Source organism: Schistocerca gregaria, chromosome 1 (genome assembly GCF_023897955.1).
Source record: "Schistocerca gregaria isolate iqSchGreg1 chromosome 1, iqSchGreg1.2, whole genome shotgun sequence".
NCBI classification, from domain to species: Eukaryota; Metazoa; Arthropoda; class Insecta; order Orthoptera; family Acrididae; genus Schistocerca; species Schistocerca gregaria.
This window is the reverse complement of record NC_064920.1, coordinates 733696795-733713303: the sequence shown is the minus strand read 5'-3', so window position 1 is coordinate 733713303 and position 16509 is coordinate 733696795.

The following is a 16509-nucleotide window of genomic DNA, read 5'->3' as shown; positions in this document are numbered from 1 at the left end:
ACTTTATTCCGTTAAAAAATAATTTTAATATTTTGACTTTTTAAGTTCCCACGGTGATTATATCGCAAATACACTTTTCAGGTTTGCCGCGAGATAACATTGTAAGGTAAAGTGACTCCACATAAAATATGGGCAGCAACTATTGTAATGCGTGAATGTATTGAACAGTCGCTTTGAAGAAATATTGTAGTACCGGTACTTATACAGCGTTATCCGGCGATCAGACTGAGAAATCTGCAGTTGAAATATTGGTTTACTAGATCGCTTGCCACTACAAAGTGAAAAGACAATTGCTGAAAGCCAGGAAATCATCACATACCAAGATCAAACTAAATAAAACATGTTTATGAATGATTTCCTATTTTTCTATGATAAAATGCTAAGTTCTGTTTTGTTTGGTTAAAATGCATAGGAAACATAATGAACATTTGAGCCACAAATAAGTTAATGCTTACCCTCAATTGTAACATGCATCAGCATTGTGAATAAGTTGTATTATGTTGTATAAGCATTGTCCGTATTGCATTATTTTCCCAGTTTAAAATTATTAGCGCTGTTATATTTTGTTGAGGAAAATAATGCCATACCCAAGTGCAAGCTGTTTTTGTTTAAAAAAACTCAGTCTTCTGACCACAAAGAGACATTAGCCCTCATTCCACTGCAGAGTGAAAATTCATTGCGGAAAGAGACACTATGTTCAGTCTGGTGAACGACGTCACTTTAAAATGGCCTCCTACGAGAAAAAACTGCGTGTGATGTTCAAATAAAAACCACATCATTGGAGCTGGTGTTATTAACACCAGTTACCTGAAGTTCTGAAATAAGTAGTCCATTGAATGGAGAAACTAATGATTAACTTTGTTTCAAAATAGTTCACCGGTGAACTTCTGGATGTCAGTGCTCAACAGATACAACATTTCGGCAGCCGGAGTGGCCAAGCGGTTCTAGGCGCTACAGTCTGGAACCAAGCGACCGCTACGGTCGCAGGTTCGAATCATGCCTCGGGCATGGATGTGTATGATGTCCTTAGGTTAGTTAGGTTTAAGTAATTCTAAGTTATAGGGGACTGATGACCTTAGAAGTTAAGTCCCATAGTGCTCAGAGCCACTTTTGAACATTAAGGCAAACGATCGTGTTGTCGAAATATTGTCCCCGTTGGACAGTGACATCCAGCAGTTCAACCGTGAACTACTTCGACATGAAGCACGCCGGGCAAAATTGAAGAATCGCATTAGTTTTCTTGGCCGCAGCCACATTTAAAATGAAATCATTTTAAATCGCTTAATACGAGACAGGCAAGTAAAGATATTTCAAATGGATCAAATGGCTCTGAGCGCTATGGGACATGGGACTTAACATCTGAGGTCATCAGTCCCCTAGACTTAGAACTACTTAAACCTAACTGACCTATGGACATCACAAACATCCATACCCGAGGCAGCATTCGAACCTGCGACCGTAGCGATCGCGCGGTTCCAGACTGAAGCTCCTAGAACCGTTCGGTCACCGAGGCCGGCTCAGTATACGATAGTGATACAAAAGTCCGACTGAAAGTATGGTTTACTACTTACGTTCAGCATCTCCATCTTCCTCTACATCTAGGTACATACTCTGAAATCTACAGTACGGTGCGTGGCGGAGGGTACCCCGTAACACTAGTAGTCGTTTCCTTTCCTGTTGCACAGGCTGAGGAAAGAACGATTGTCTGCATGCCTCGGCATGAGCCTTACACTCTCGTATCTTATCCTCTTGGTCCTTACGTAAATGTATCTGTGGCAGTAGGGTCATTCTTCAGTTAGCTTCAAATGCTGGTTTTCTACATTTTCTCAATAGTGTTGTTGGAAAAGAACGTCGCCTTCCCTCTAGGGATTTCCATTTGGGTTTCCGAAGCATCTCCGTAAGCGTGTTGTTCGAACCTACCGATAACAAATGTAGGAGGCCGCCGCTGAATTGCTTCGATGTCTACCTTTAATCCAACCTGGTGCGGATACCAAATACTCGAACACACTTCCAGAATACGTCTCACTAGCTTGCTATATGCTGTCTCTTTTACAGATGAACCAGTTTCCTGAAATTCTCCCAATACACCGACGTCGACCTTTCGCATTCCCTATCACAGTCGTCTTATGCTTATTTCATTTTATATCGCTTTGCAGCGTTGCGCCCAGATATTCAAACGACGTGACTGTGCCATGCAGGACACAACTGATGGTATCCGAACAACAGGGGATTTGTTTTTCCTAATTTTCCACATTAACTTACATTTTTTTTTTTTGCATTTAGAGTCAGCTGCTATTCATCACACCAACCAGAAATTATGTCTAACTCATCATCTGTCATCCTACAGTCACTCTGTTTCGACACTTCCCCATACAACACAGTATCATTCGTAAACGACCGCAGATTGCTGCCCACGCCAAATCATTTATGTGCATAGAAAATACCGGCGATGTTCCAGATATTACTTGTCTTTGTTCAGTAACTTTTTCGTGAAACGGGGACACTTGGAGTAGCCAATGTTCCCGAGCATTAATCCTAGAGGAAAACACTGTCTTTCTGCTTACTTCACTCATCGAATGCTTCGTTTCAGCAGCTTGTTTCTTATATGATGACTTGCTTATCGATGGAACTTTAAATTCTAATCTTCTTTTCTTCCTTTCCATATTATGAACTGATAATCAAATATAACGAATGTTATTATGATTTATGAATGTATCGCGACAAATGAAAACCGAAACTGGAGCCCAAATTTTCTGCCTTTCCCGTAGAGTCAAACTTACGTGATATGTGTTTGAGCCCCACTCAAACTTTCACTGCAGCTAATGAGCCCACATACTGATCACAAAAAACAGGAAGTCTGGGTTCGAGACTCGGGTTGTCACGCTATTCCAACTGTCATGAGATTTACAAACAACTCAAGATTTGATTTGATATGATTTAATTTATTGTTCATTTAGAGACCTGCTGCCTTAAATTTTATAATCGGTCGTCCATTTAACATCTTCCCATATAGATTGCAAAACATACACTCCTGGAAATGGAAAAAAGAACACATTGACACCGGTGTGTCAGACCCACCATACTTGCTCCGGACACTGCGAGAGGGCTGTACAAGCAATGATCACACGCACGGCACAGCGGACACACCAGGAACCGCGGTGTTGGCCGTCGAATGGCGCTAGCTGGGCAGCATTTGTGCACCGCCGCCGTCAGTGTCAGCCAGTTTGCCGTGGCATACGGAGCTCCATCGCAGTCTTTAACACTGGTAGCATGCCGCGACAGCGTGGACGTGAACCGTATGTGCAGTTGACGGACTTTGAGCGAGGGCGTATAGTGGGCATGCGGGAGGCCGGGTGGACGTACCGCCGAATTGCTCAACACGTGGGGCGTGAGGTCTCCACAGTACATCGATGTTGTCGCCAGTGGTCGGCGGAAGGTGCACGTGCCCGTCGACCTGGGACTGGACCGCAGCGACGCACGGATGCACGCCAAGACCGTAGGATCCTACGCAGTGCCGTAGGAGACCGCACCGCCACTTCCCAGCTAATTAGGGATACTGTTGCTCCTGGGGTATCGGCGAGGACCATTCGCAACCGTCTCCATGAAGCTGGGCTACGGTCCCGCACACCGTTAGGCCGTCTTCCGCTCACGCCCCAACATCGTGCAGCCCGCCTCCAGTGGTGTCGCGACAGGCGTTAATGGAGGGACGAATGGAGACGTGTCGTCTTCAGCGATGGGAGTCGCTTTTGCCTTGGTGCCAATGATGGTCGTATGCGTGTTTGGCGCCGTGCAGGTGAGCGCCACAATCAGGACTGCATACGACCGAGGCACACAGGGCCAACACCAGGCTTCATGGTGCGAGGAGCGATCTCCTACACTGGCCGTACACCTCTGGTGATCGTCGAGGGGACACTGAATAGTGCACGGTACATCCAAACCGTCATCGAACCCATCGTTCTACCATTCCTAGACCGGCAAGTGAACTTGCTGTTCCAACAGGACAATGCACGTCCGCATGTATCCCGTGCCACCCAACGTGTTCTAGAAGGTGTAAGTCAACTACCCTGGCCAGCAAGATCTCCGGATCTGTCCCCCATTGAGCATGTTTGGGACTGGATGAAGCGTCGTCTCACGCCGTCTGCACGTCCAGCACGAACGCTGTTCCACCTGAGGCGCCAGGTGGAAATGACATGACAAGCCGTTCCACAGGACTACATCCAGCATCTCTATGATCGTCTCTATGGGAGAATAGCAGCCTGCATTGCTGCGAAAGGAGGATATACACTGTACTAGTGCCGACATTGTGCATGCTCTGTTGCCTGTGTCTATGTGCCTGTGGTTCTGTCAGTGTGATCATGTGATGTATCTGACCCCAGGAATGTGTCAATAAAGTTTCCCCTCCCTGGGACAATGAATTCACGGTGTTCTTATTTCGATTTCCAGGAGTGTATTTCATATTTCGAACAGAAATTATTGTTTTCAGCAATTTCAATGGAAGTAATAGTAAATTAAAAATACATTCGAAATTGAAAGAAAAAAACACAAAAATATCGAAATTTTAAGACGATATGTTGGTAGATGACAGGAAAGACTTAGGTAGATAGATAGATAGATAGATAGATAGATAGATAGATAGATAGATAAAGAGCGAGAGAGGAGAGAGAGAGAGAGAGAGAGAGAGAGAGAGAGAGAGAGAGAGAGAGAGAGGGTGGGAGAGAGGTTACCCTGCCTGAGCCAGCCTTGTCTGAAAGTCTCGGAACTACTTCGAGCCTTCCCGGTTCGCTACAGTTTAATTTTCGGATTAGTATTTCTAAACGCTGTTTACAAAAACGCTATAACTATTACTGTGGAAGACGCAGTGGTGTATGAGTGTAAAGTATTTTATTTCGCCACGTGGAGTGGCCCCGCGGTTAGAGGCGCCATGTCATGGATTGCACGCCCCCTCCCGCCGGAGGTTCGCGTCGTCTCCCTAGGGCATGGCTGTGTGTGTGTGTGTTGTTCTTAGCATTAGTTAGTTTAAATTGTGTGTAAGTCTAGAGACCGATGACTTCACCAGTTTGGTCCCTTAAGAATCCACACACATATTAACATTTATGTTATTTCTTGAGGTTATTAACTAATCTTCAGTTCTTATATTATGTGTCTAGAATTTAGCCTGTTATGTTACAAATGTTAAATCCCAGCTTGGTACACTGACCGCGGGATGGATATGTTTGCTGTTTATACTTAAGCTACAACAGATTTACAGGGTTGATTGCATTCCACTGTTTATTCTGATACGGTTTAATTATTCTACATATTGTGCAAGGTTGTCTATGGTACGTGTTGATGGAAGTGTTTGCTGTTTGAGTGAGTGTGTGTTTCCTGCTGCTATCTGTGTTGGTGCACCGATTGGAACTGCTACCGCACGTGCTTCGTGTGTGTGTTGCAGAGTTCTGTTATACTGTCGAGTCTGTCTGTATTCGTCACGTAATGTCCTAGAGACTTCATCAGCGATGTTATTTATTGTTTCCCACTAGTTTTTCTCTTTTATTGCCCGTATCATGTCTTTGTTGTACTGCGTTTGTGTCTGATGTGCTGCTCTGTATCGGTGAAAATGGAAAAGTATGCGTTCTGGGGACCAGTGTTCCCCACATGTGCAAGTAGCACTCTGTCTGTGGCCTACGCGGTGTGAGCGCGCAGGCTAAGGGTCGTGTCCTGCCGGTAAGTGAACAATACCCCGTCTGGGACTGATATGGATCAGTTCCAGACACTCCGTGATGTCCGAAAAGAACTGATGTACCCTACGGCCATTATCGATTAACGCCAATTCCATTTGCCAGGTATTCAGCTGCCATTTAACTAGCTGCCGGTTCTCCGTTATGTCCTGTCCGGTAATCTCGATTACCTTATTCTGTCTTCCCCTCCTCAGACAGTACATTTCAGCCCGAAACCGAATGGTTATTTCGATAGGGAAGGTTTCAAGCACCACTCAGATTGACTCCAATGACATGGTGTTGAAAGCTCCTGACAGCCTTACCAGGGCAGATCTCTGCCATCGCCGCACGATTCGTCACCAAACCATTACACACATTGAGAATTCATCACTGTGCTCTCTTTGAGATTGTAACCTTTCAGTCAGTGCATGGGTCCACCAAGTACGTCTGGTGACAACGGAAGCTTCAGCATTTCTGAACAGTTAGCGCTGATGTCACTTTGTGTGTCTACTTCATAATGGCAAGGTCTTTGGATTGAATCTCGTTTCCCCTGTTCCTTCCTTCTTTGGAAATAAATAAATTTCTTCGCAATTCTAACAACAGATATGCGAGGTACGGCGCGAAACTGTGTGATGACCGGGAACATTTTGCGAATGTAAACCAAGTTTGTCATGTAACACACACTCAAAAGAAAGTCACACATATCCAAAGATTCGGCTTTCATTAGAATTTCTGTGTACAGTGTAGCAATAATTATTGTTTTCCGAATTTCTATGACCAGCGTCATGCTGACTCGTGCCGTGCTCCATAGGTTACACGCTGTGCTTGTCACGCCTTTACATAAGACAACGTAAATGAAATGATTATATTGATTTTTTTAAAGTTTTGCTGTATATTTTTTTATTTCCAAAGTCTTTACGAAAATTTTTCTCGTATTGTCGGCATAAATATTATGCAAATAATAAATGTATCACTAAATAATGACAATTTGCACAGTCATAATAATTACGTGGAATGAAATGGAGTCAGAGAGATTAGATCCACGATCTCGCTCGCCTGAGTCTAACCACTTCTGTTTCTTTTCTTTTTTTATTTTAAACAGTGTTAGCTGCGGGTCAGTGTCTCCTCTTCAACTTCAGGCGTTGGCCGTAAACACCCTATGATTACCGAAGACGTCTCACGTCAGCCCCATACTGTGCTATACCTTCAGTCTCGTCTCGCACACGATACAAACTCTGATGCCCCTGTGAGATATAGCTCACGGTCCCAGGTTTACAAGACCAATGCTCTGCCCTGGAGCTACTCTCGATTGAGGATTGCTTGACTATTAGCTCCCGCACAAAATATGTAAGCGCATGTAAAATTTTTCTCGGAAACTGTTGGGAGTAGCGTCTTCGTGTTTGCATGTGTTGAAGTCGTAGTGATGCCTTGCTCACCCTGTCAATATGAATCTGTTGGGTGGTGAGAAGTTCGAACGATCCCCTTGTTAGCCCGCTGCTGCACGTGTTGAGGAAGAAGACTCTTACAAACTGCGTGCCGCCGCTGCTATTGTTTGCACAGTTGTTTCGCCTCCCACATTATCTCATCTCCAGGAATGGGTCTGCTACGCCGGAAAATAACAGCGGAAGTGGCAACAGTGCGTGCGCAAAGCCTACACGTTGTTTTTAAGAGTCCGGCGTAACGACCCTGTAACTGCGTCCAGCTCAGCCGCCGTTCCATCGCACCGGGGCTCAGCTTCAGAGGCGAGATTTACGAGTCCGTCTTAATTTGCGGGTCGGACCGGCGGCCGGGAGCCTCCCGAATGTTTTCATTCGGCTGCGGGCGGGCGTGGAGGGCGGCGAGGCTTGGCCGCTACCTGCGGCAGCCGGGCGGACAAATGGAGGCGTGGCCGCCGACATCCATCTCGCGCCACCTCAGGTGCCAGCTCGGCCGGTGGCCGCATAAATACACGAGCCGCCTAATCCGCCGGATTACCGGCCGCGCCGTGGACGCCCCTTCCTTCCTGCTGGCTGCTGCTCCGCGCCTCGCCACGGCCGCTGTTTTGAATTTCAAATGGAACGCCGCCGAAGCTGCGGGGACGCGGCCAGACCTTCAAATGGGCTCGGTTTACCGAACGCTGGTTTCATGAATAATTTACACTTTAATTGTGTGCAATTACCTGGGTACGAAACGCCGGCTCCTCTCCGCCGCTATAACCCCTTTTCCCCTCCCTTGCCCCCCTAACGTTTCTCAATTTGAAGCGGCGCGATTCGGAACAAGTTCTGCATTAGTCTTGCGTGTTTCACACGCACTATGCAAAAGCTCTGAGAAATGAGAACGGCTTCCAGCGGGGCGAGGGGGAGGTGCCGGCGCCGTATATCACACACAGTACGAGGCTCGGGCTGTAACCAGCGTTTTTGCTCAGCAACACGCGGCTGCGTTGCTTACCAACACTGTTATTAGGTGTAGCTGCCCGCCCATCTCTAATCCCTCCCTTGCGTTCGCGCGCTCAGGCTCTGTACGTGTTTACTTTAGAACAAAACTACCCCTTCATTCTTTGTCCTAGCAGGTTCTCATTTGCGTACGTTTCATAGGAGGAAACATGGCTTCCTCTTACTCTATCAATTGGTACTTTTTAACGTTTTGTGAACAGCAATGCTACTCATACAATGCCTATTCTTACAGTACACCATTTTGCACTCTTACTGAGAAAGATTCTGATGATAGACTATATCTTATTTGCCAAGTCACGTCCGACTTATGAAGTGTGGGAGGTTTCGTAGTATACATTTATGTAGCATCGTGAATTTGCCTCCTTAATCGTCGATAGTGCGGTTTGATCTGTTTTCGATGGTATTAATTTCGATCCCTCACAAATGGTTCAAATGGCTCTGAGCACTACGGGACTTAACATCTCAGGTCATCAGTCCCCTAGACCTAGAACTACTGAAACCTAACTAACATAAGGACATCACAGACATCCATGCACGAGGCAGGATTCGAACCTGCGACCGTAGCGGTCGCGCGGTTCCAGACTGTAGCGCCTAGAACCGCTCGGCCACCACCGGTCGACGATCCCTCACAGTGGAAATAACATTCATCACCAGTACTGTTTCGGCACAGTAAGACTGCAAGTGTCCGAATTAAAATACAATGAAATGAATACCCCTAGCTGCATACAGGCGTTAATATAAATAGACGGGGACATGTGAAAATGTGTGCTCCGACCGAGACTCGAACCCGGGATCTCCCGCATACATGGCAGATGACTTAATCATCTTTTTTCTTCTCTTTTTTACTTTTTCTTTTTTTTCATTTTGTTCGGTATTGTTCGTTGCATTTAGTCTGGGCTGACGTCACAAGACATCCGTTGAAGTGGATCGTTGATTCCTTAACTCAGTTTTTTTATTATGCAGGGCGGGCAGCCCTCTGACCGAACACGCTGAGCTACCGTGCCGGCGATCCATCTGAGCCACCGAGGGCACAGAGGATAGTGCGACTGCAGGGACTTATCTCTGGCGCGCCTTCCGTGAGAACCACACTCCCAACTTATTGTCCCGCACTAGTGTCTCTGCCCATTACGCTCATTACTCGCGGCTTTTTGCCGATTCCCGTAAGTGTTTGGACACTGTTTGTGCATCCTCAAAAAATAAAACGGTCAAATGATCGGTGAGCCTTATATATATATGAACTGTTTAGCAAAAAGACTAAAAAAGACTACGCATAAATGTTCTAGGTCAAAAGCAATTCTGAAGGAGCGAGCATACGTGGCAGTGTTGGCTATTTGTCGGATGGAGACGTTTACCTCGGCGAGCAGCTTGGTGCTTTTCCACAGAAGGTTAGACATGGCTCCGAGTTTCGTTCTCTCGCGAAGCCTCGCTGGGTAGCCGCGCAGTCTTGGGCGCTTTACCATGATACGAGTGACTCCCCCCGGTCAGAGGGGGCACTGGTATGTGTGTTGTCCTTAGCGTAAGTTAGTTTAAGTTAGCTTAAGTAGTGTGTAAACCTACGGACCGATGACCTCGGCAGTTTGGTCCCATAGGAACTTACCACAAATTTCCTATTTCTGTCACTATCCTTTCCCAATTGTCTATAGTATAAAAACAATACTACACACAGAATGTACAAATCACTTTCATCTACACGAAACGACTTACGAACTTGAATACGTGTAATGATGAAGCTTAAGAATGCTTGTCGTTAATCCGCCGTAAAAACTCGAATCTCTCGAAATTTACCGTGAAAGTAATTACGAAAGGCGCTTGTTGGAGAAAATGTGTACAGTACTTTGACTTATTCCAGAACATCCAATCTTGCCATTTGAAATTAGAATCAAACAGGAGCTCTCATGCGTTCCAATGATGTGTATCCATTTTCTCGATGACCTCGAGCTTGTCATCTCACCTGTTCTATAGCGCTGTTTTCGGACGGATTCAGATCTTCACGATTTTATGTTTGGTAATACCCTTGCGTGATGAAAAAGATTTGGTGAAGGAGCAGATTTTACCGTACAAGAGTTGCTGGATGATTCTAGGCTGATTCCTACAATCTTTTTCTAGTGGTAATCGCGTCTTTCGGCTTCGCTAGTTTCGTGGTCAGACGCACTACCTGCCACAACATCCGTCACAAAACCTATGTTACCTGACTATGTACAGTACATTATTGAGTAGAGATTATTGTCCAGTCCAGAATTTGCTTTAACGAACGTGGAAAATCGCTTAAAAAGCGCATTTCTGAACGATTTACGATACCTATGGTCATAATTCGATCAGGGTCTGGTCTTTAGCCTGTCTCTAACCATTCGTTCGTAGTGCTGAGCAAAATGCAATGTAGGTGAATGGACAAATTTGCCACGACCATGCACATCAGGTACAGGCAACCGAAATACATAATTTTACCTAATTTCCACAGTCACGCAGTTTCCAATCATGTGAATGCGACCTGAGTGATAACAGCTTGCTGCAATCTCTGCATTAACTTGAAAGTGGCAGGTGGAATGTGCCCATATCAAACACATAAAACAAGTATCTGAACACTTTCGCTACGATCTGCTGACCAGGTTGAGAAATGAGACGAGAGTGCTTTTGTGTTTCGGACAGCCTGAGGAAACCTACGGAATAATGTCCGACTAGCGCTCTGACTGGCCAGCATCAGTCAAAGCTCTGGCCGTACACTGAGGGATTCCAGCTCTTTCCCGTTTAGCCAGTGAAGGATTGTGTCTCGACAAGCGGGCTTACGCACGCGCGAATGTGTTATCAGCGAAAAGCGCTCGCGACGAAACGACCACTTTTCAGGACAAAATAACTGCTGTACGAAACGAAACAAAGGTTAGTCCATTGCTGCATAAATAGAGAATGAAGTCGTTTTGGTATCTCCAGTCTCACAAAGAAGATAATACTGTTTTTAATTCCAGCAACGCCTTACTTTTGATATGTCAGTTTTTAGTTTAATTTTACTGCTTAATTTAACTAAATGTAAGTTCTAGCACAGTGAACGGCAGAGACACGGATTTAGAGGGGAAGTGGAGCGGACTAGTTGTACTCTGAAAGTCGAACACTTCTTGTTACAAAAGTTTATTAATTTTCAGTAGCCCAATAACCATTTTTAATATTGGCTGAACAACGAGCCCCGTGCTCTACTATTTCATTAATTTTGCTAAAGGCAAGTGTTAGTCTCTTCCTTTATTTAGGATCCAACAATAATTAGTCAGTTTCATCTTACACTGAAGTCCTTCTGTTTTCTAAGATTCACTTACAAGAGCTTATGCAAAGACAATGCCCAAAATAATCCATCAACAATATTAAAACAGTTTTATAAAACAACCTCCTCTGAACAAATTTCAATTCCTTAAGTGGAAATTTAAAAAAAAAAAATCAGGCAATACCAGAAAACAGTTCTTTTACAATAATCTATTAACTAACACTTCCAGAGAACACTTGCGATTAAATGGTTCAAATGGCTCTGAGCACTACAGGACTTAACGTATGAAGTCGTCCGTCCCCTAGAACGTAGAAATACTTAAACCTGATTAACCTAAAGACATCACATACATTCATTCCCGAAACAGGATTCGAACCTGCGACCGTAGTGGCCGCGCGGTTCCAGATTGAAGCGCCTAGAACCGCTGCCATTAAATTTCCACGAGTTAATTCAGTCTATCAAAAGCATTTACGACAGCACTTGATGACAAACAATTTAAACAAAGCACACACAGAAAATGATCAGCTTAGGTTCATGAGCGATTATTTACAGTTGGTTTACCAAAGGAAATACAATTTTTTAAAATTCGGTTTACCAAAAACAGTTGCTAAGATATTAACCTGAAACGTCTCCACCATCTTCAGCAATTACTATACTGTGCCAATACACACAGTCCTCAAACAAGAAAAATACTATACAACCGAACACGGTCAGACGTTAGAATAACTGGAAAATGGTTCAAATGGCCCTAAGCACTACGGGACTTAACATCTGAGGTCATCAGTCCCCTATAGCTTAGAACTACTTAAAGCTAACTAACCTTAGGGCATCACACACATCTATACCCGTGGCAGGATTCGAACCTGTGACCGTAGCAGCAGCGCTTTCCGGACTGAAGCGCCTAGAACCGCTCGGCCACAGCGGCCGATAATAATAGGAAGGACAACCATTGATCAAAGTACCATGTACAGGCTAACCTTATTTAAAGTTGCTTGACATCAATCCATCCCTTGGACCGGTAGTGCCTTTGTACTACTCGTTCCACACTCCTCATGTCTGACTACCAGAACAACATGTCCTTCTCGACCAATACAGCAGGTTACAGTTCGTGCCTTGTTTCCACCAAGCCAGATCATCTTATGCATTACCGGCGGCGTCCATATTTCTCCATCACTTAGAAGATCAACTTCACAAGACAATTCTTCGAGGTTCTACAATAAGATCACTTCGTCGGGTATAATCGAAACTAGTTCTCACTTTTCAAAAGTTCCAAAACCGACACAGCATCATTCTATACAATATAGCTACCGTGGCGTGCCGTCTTCTTCCTCACAGCGAAGGTTTGTGCCTGTGTCTTCAGATGGTTCAAATGGCTCTGAGCACTATGCCACTTAACTGCTGAGGTCATCAGTCACCTAGAACTTAGAACTAATTAAGCCTAACTATCCTAAGGACATCACACACATCCATGACCGAGGCAGGATTCCAACCTGTGACCGTAGCGGTCGCTCGGTTAAAGACTGTAGCGCCTAGAACCGCACGTTCACTCCGGCCGGCCCATGTGCCTTCCTTCACACACGCACGCTCCTCTGTTCCTAGCAGCCTCAGCAACCCACGTCCACACCATAGCCGTTACGCTCGCAAAAACTTCCCGCGCGCGCAGACCGAATTGTCCACTTTGTCAGCCAGCGCTCTCTCTCCCGCTGGCCTCGCACGCCTCATCCATACCACCAAAGACATTCTATAAATAAAACTAGTCAAACGATCCAAGCGAAAATGTCGAACTATCTAGTATGGTTCACGTAGTTGTTTTCATTTATAAGTTTTTCGGTACCGTAGGGTACACTGATGAGCCACAACAATTTGGCCACCGCCCACGGTGACTTTGAATGGCACCTGGTCACGTTGCAGGCGATTTAAGTAGATAGGAAGCATGCAAGCGGAGCTGGGACGAACGGAGAATCTTTCCAGCAGCGATGCGAGTCACAAATGTGGAAATCCATTGCATAGCCGACTTTGACGAGGGGCAGTCTGTTAATACATGACGCATGGGAGCGAGCTTCTCAGTACCTGTGAAGTTGGTCAGTTATCCGTGTGCTGCTGTCGTGCACATATGTGGCAAGTGGTTGAAGCACGGTTAAACTAAATTTGTCGACAAGGTGTCTGACGTCCACACCTGATCACAGATGGTGGATGACGGGCGCTTACTCACTCTGTAGAACAGGATCGGAGGCAATCTGCCAGTTTTGTGGTAGAGCTGACGACAGAGTACAATGACACTTTTCTCTGCAGTTGACAACCCTTACATGTTCCCGTGTTGTCGCAATGATGTTATCAATTACGTTTGCAGTGGACACGGGATCAGCGATATGGGACCATGAATCAAGGGAACCGTGTCTCCTGGTCGGATGAATCACGTTCATTATTATACGTGACGAACAGGTACTACAGTCATGCATAACGCCACACACCCAGGCCAGTGGGGCAATTTTATGATATGGGGAACATTCACCTGAGCTCCTATCAGACGTACGGCTGTAATCGAAACCATCATGACAGCTGTGGACTACATGAACATTATTTCGAACCACTTTCCTACCCCGGTGTGACCGAGCGGTTCTAGACGCTTCATGTCTGGCACTGCGCGACCGCTACGGTCGCAGATTCGAATCCTGCCTCGCGCATGGATGTGTGTGATGTCCTTAGGTTAGTTAGGTTTAAATAGTTCTAAGTTCTAGGGGACTGATGACCTCAGATGTTAAGTTCCATAGTGCCCAGAGCCATTTGAACCATTTGAACCTTCCTACCTTCACGCTGTGTCTCCCCTGAGGGGTAACGGCATCTTCCAACATGGTAACTTGTTCGTTTCACAAAGCGATACTTGTGCTACAGTTGCTTAAAGAGCATGATAGTACACTCACGTTGATGTCTTGGCCATCAAATCTGCTTGATCTCAATGCGGTGGAATGTGTGTATGTGAAATAGAAGATGAGGAAAGAAAGGGAAGGGATGGGTGGGAAACTTGTGACTTCCAGCCGCACAGGGCGTTGTGATAACACAATGGCGAAAATTAAAAATTTGTGCCGGACTAGGACTCGAACCCGTAAGCTGTTCTTTCTTGGAACGGTTGCCTTAACTGCCTCGGCCATCCCGAAATCCTTTTCGGCCGACCGAATTTGTCAACTTTTCGCACGCTGCAATGCAGCGTCCCTCGTCCATTAACCCCCTGCTCCCACATTATTTGACTCCCGTAAGAGTTCAGACGAAACCAGTTGATCCGCATTATAAATAAACGTCAAAGAGCCATCGCGATCAGGTAGGGAGACAATTTCTCTAAGCACGTCCGACATTACCTGAATGACATCATTCCAGGACGTTGGATTTGAATAGGAGGATCAGAAGATGAACTTCATCGCCGATGGCCTCCCAGGCCTCCAAACCTCAATCCTTGGGGCTTTTATCTGTAGGGTTACGTAAAAGACCTGGCGTTTTTGCTGTTGAACATGCAGCTAACAAATTTATTTAATCTTCCGTTCTGCTACCGAGCACATGTGACTGTACTGTGGTAGCAAAGCATAAAGACAGTGGGTGAATACGGTGGATGAGTGATGAATCTAGGAGTACTGGTTAAATAACCCATGGAATCTGGACTGTGAACATAACTTACTGATTCAGTAGTAACAACAACATGTTTCCACGTAATGGCAAACTGATGTGTGAGTGGAAATCATCGCAGGATAGATTATACGTACGATGCAGCAACTTTAATCTTTGCTCAAATAAGTAATAATTATTAATGCTGTTTTTGGTTAAACATTTCTCAAGGCTGACCTATCCCACTAAAAACTATCAGTATGCTTGCAGAATGAATATATGGCTGTGCGCAGCGTCTACGCCGTTATTAAACTTCATGATCTGGCAGGTAGTGTCTGAGAGTTTCAATACAGTATGCATTCTGCTGTGATTCATTCGGAAGACAATTCCTAAGCCATTGCTCCGTAGCATGCCTCCTCTCAGGAGTGCTAACGCTCAAGCCAAGGGTTACGCTCTAATCTCTATTAAGCTTGAGAAGTGGAACAGTCGTAGACTATTATCAGAACCGAAACTGTGAAGACAGGTCTTGACTCGTTCCAGGACAGCTCGGACAGTAAGAGCATCATCCGAGTTCTAGTTCCCGTCAGACACGCAACCGCTCCTCCCCGTCTGACTTTTATCCAGCGTGTGCATCTGGTGAGAATCCTTTTGTCTTTTTCGTAGTGCCACTTCAAATCTGCGACTCCGTCACTGATTCTTCCCAACTGCCACCCAATTCTCGATGTAAGCAATTCACAGCCCATACAAGATTCTGCAGCTGCGTTCGTCATAAATTAGATCCTCTCACTGTAGCAACGACCTGCAGTCTGCAGGGCCTTATTGGGATAGGGCGCCACACGGCACTCGTGAGTCAAAGAAGTGCAACGGCATGGAGGATGGTTGCTACCTCTCTTCAGTTAATCTGTATCGTCTGAATCATTAAGTGATGTTACGATCTCCGCTTTCACCTTACACAAAATTTCACTTTTTTCATTTTGCTGCACAAAGAGTTACTCTAATGTCATCTACATCATAAGGTAGTCATCCTAAGGACTAAAAGGTTAGTTTTTTAGGGGAGGGGACCAAACAGCGAGAGCGAGGTCATACAGTCCTAGCATAAGGTGAGAAGACTTGGTGACCATAAAAATTAATTAAAGAAGCACAGATTCGAATATGTTTGGCATTTTATTTGGCCATTAAGATTCAAATGGTTCAAATGCCTCTGAGCACTATGGGACTTAAGGTCTGAAGTCATCAGTCCCCTAGAACTTCGAACTACTTAAACCTAACTAACCTAAGGACATCACACACATCCGTGCCCAAGGCCAGATTCAAACCTACGACCATAGCGGTCGCGCGGTTCCAGATTGTAGCGCCTAGAACCTCTCTGCTGCCCCGGCCGGCACCATTAAGATTTTCAGCTTTTTCTCACTTACCAGATGGTTCAATGCCGTACAGTAACTGCATTAATCCATCTGAAGTACAGCGAATGTCAGATACACGCAGTGGCAAAGAAAACACAAAGAAAATAGTGCATTGTTGCTGTATATGTTCTGTAAAT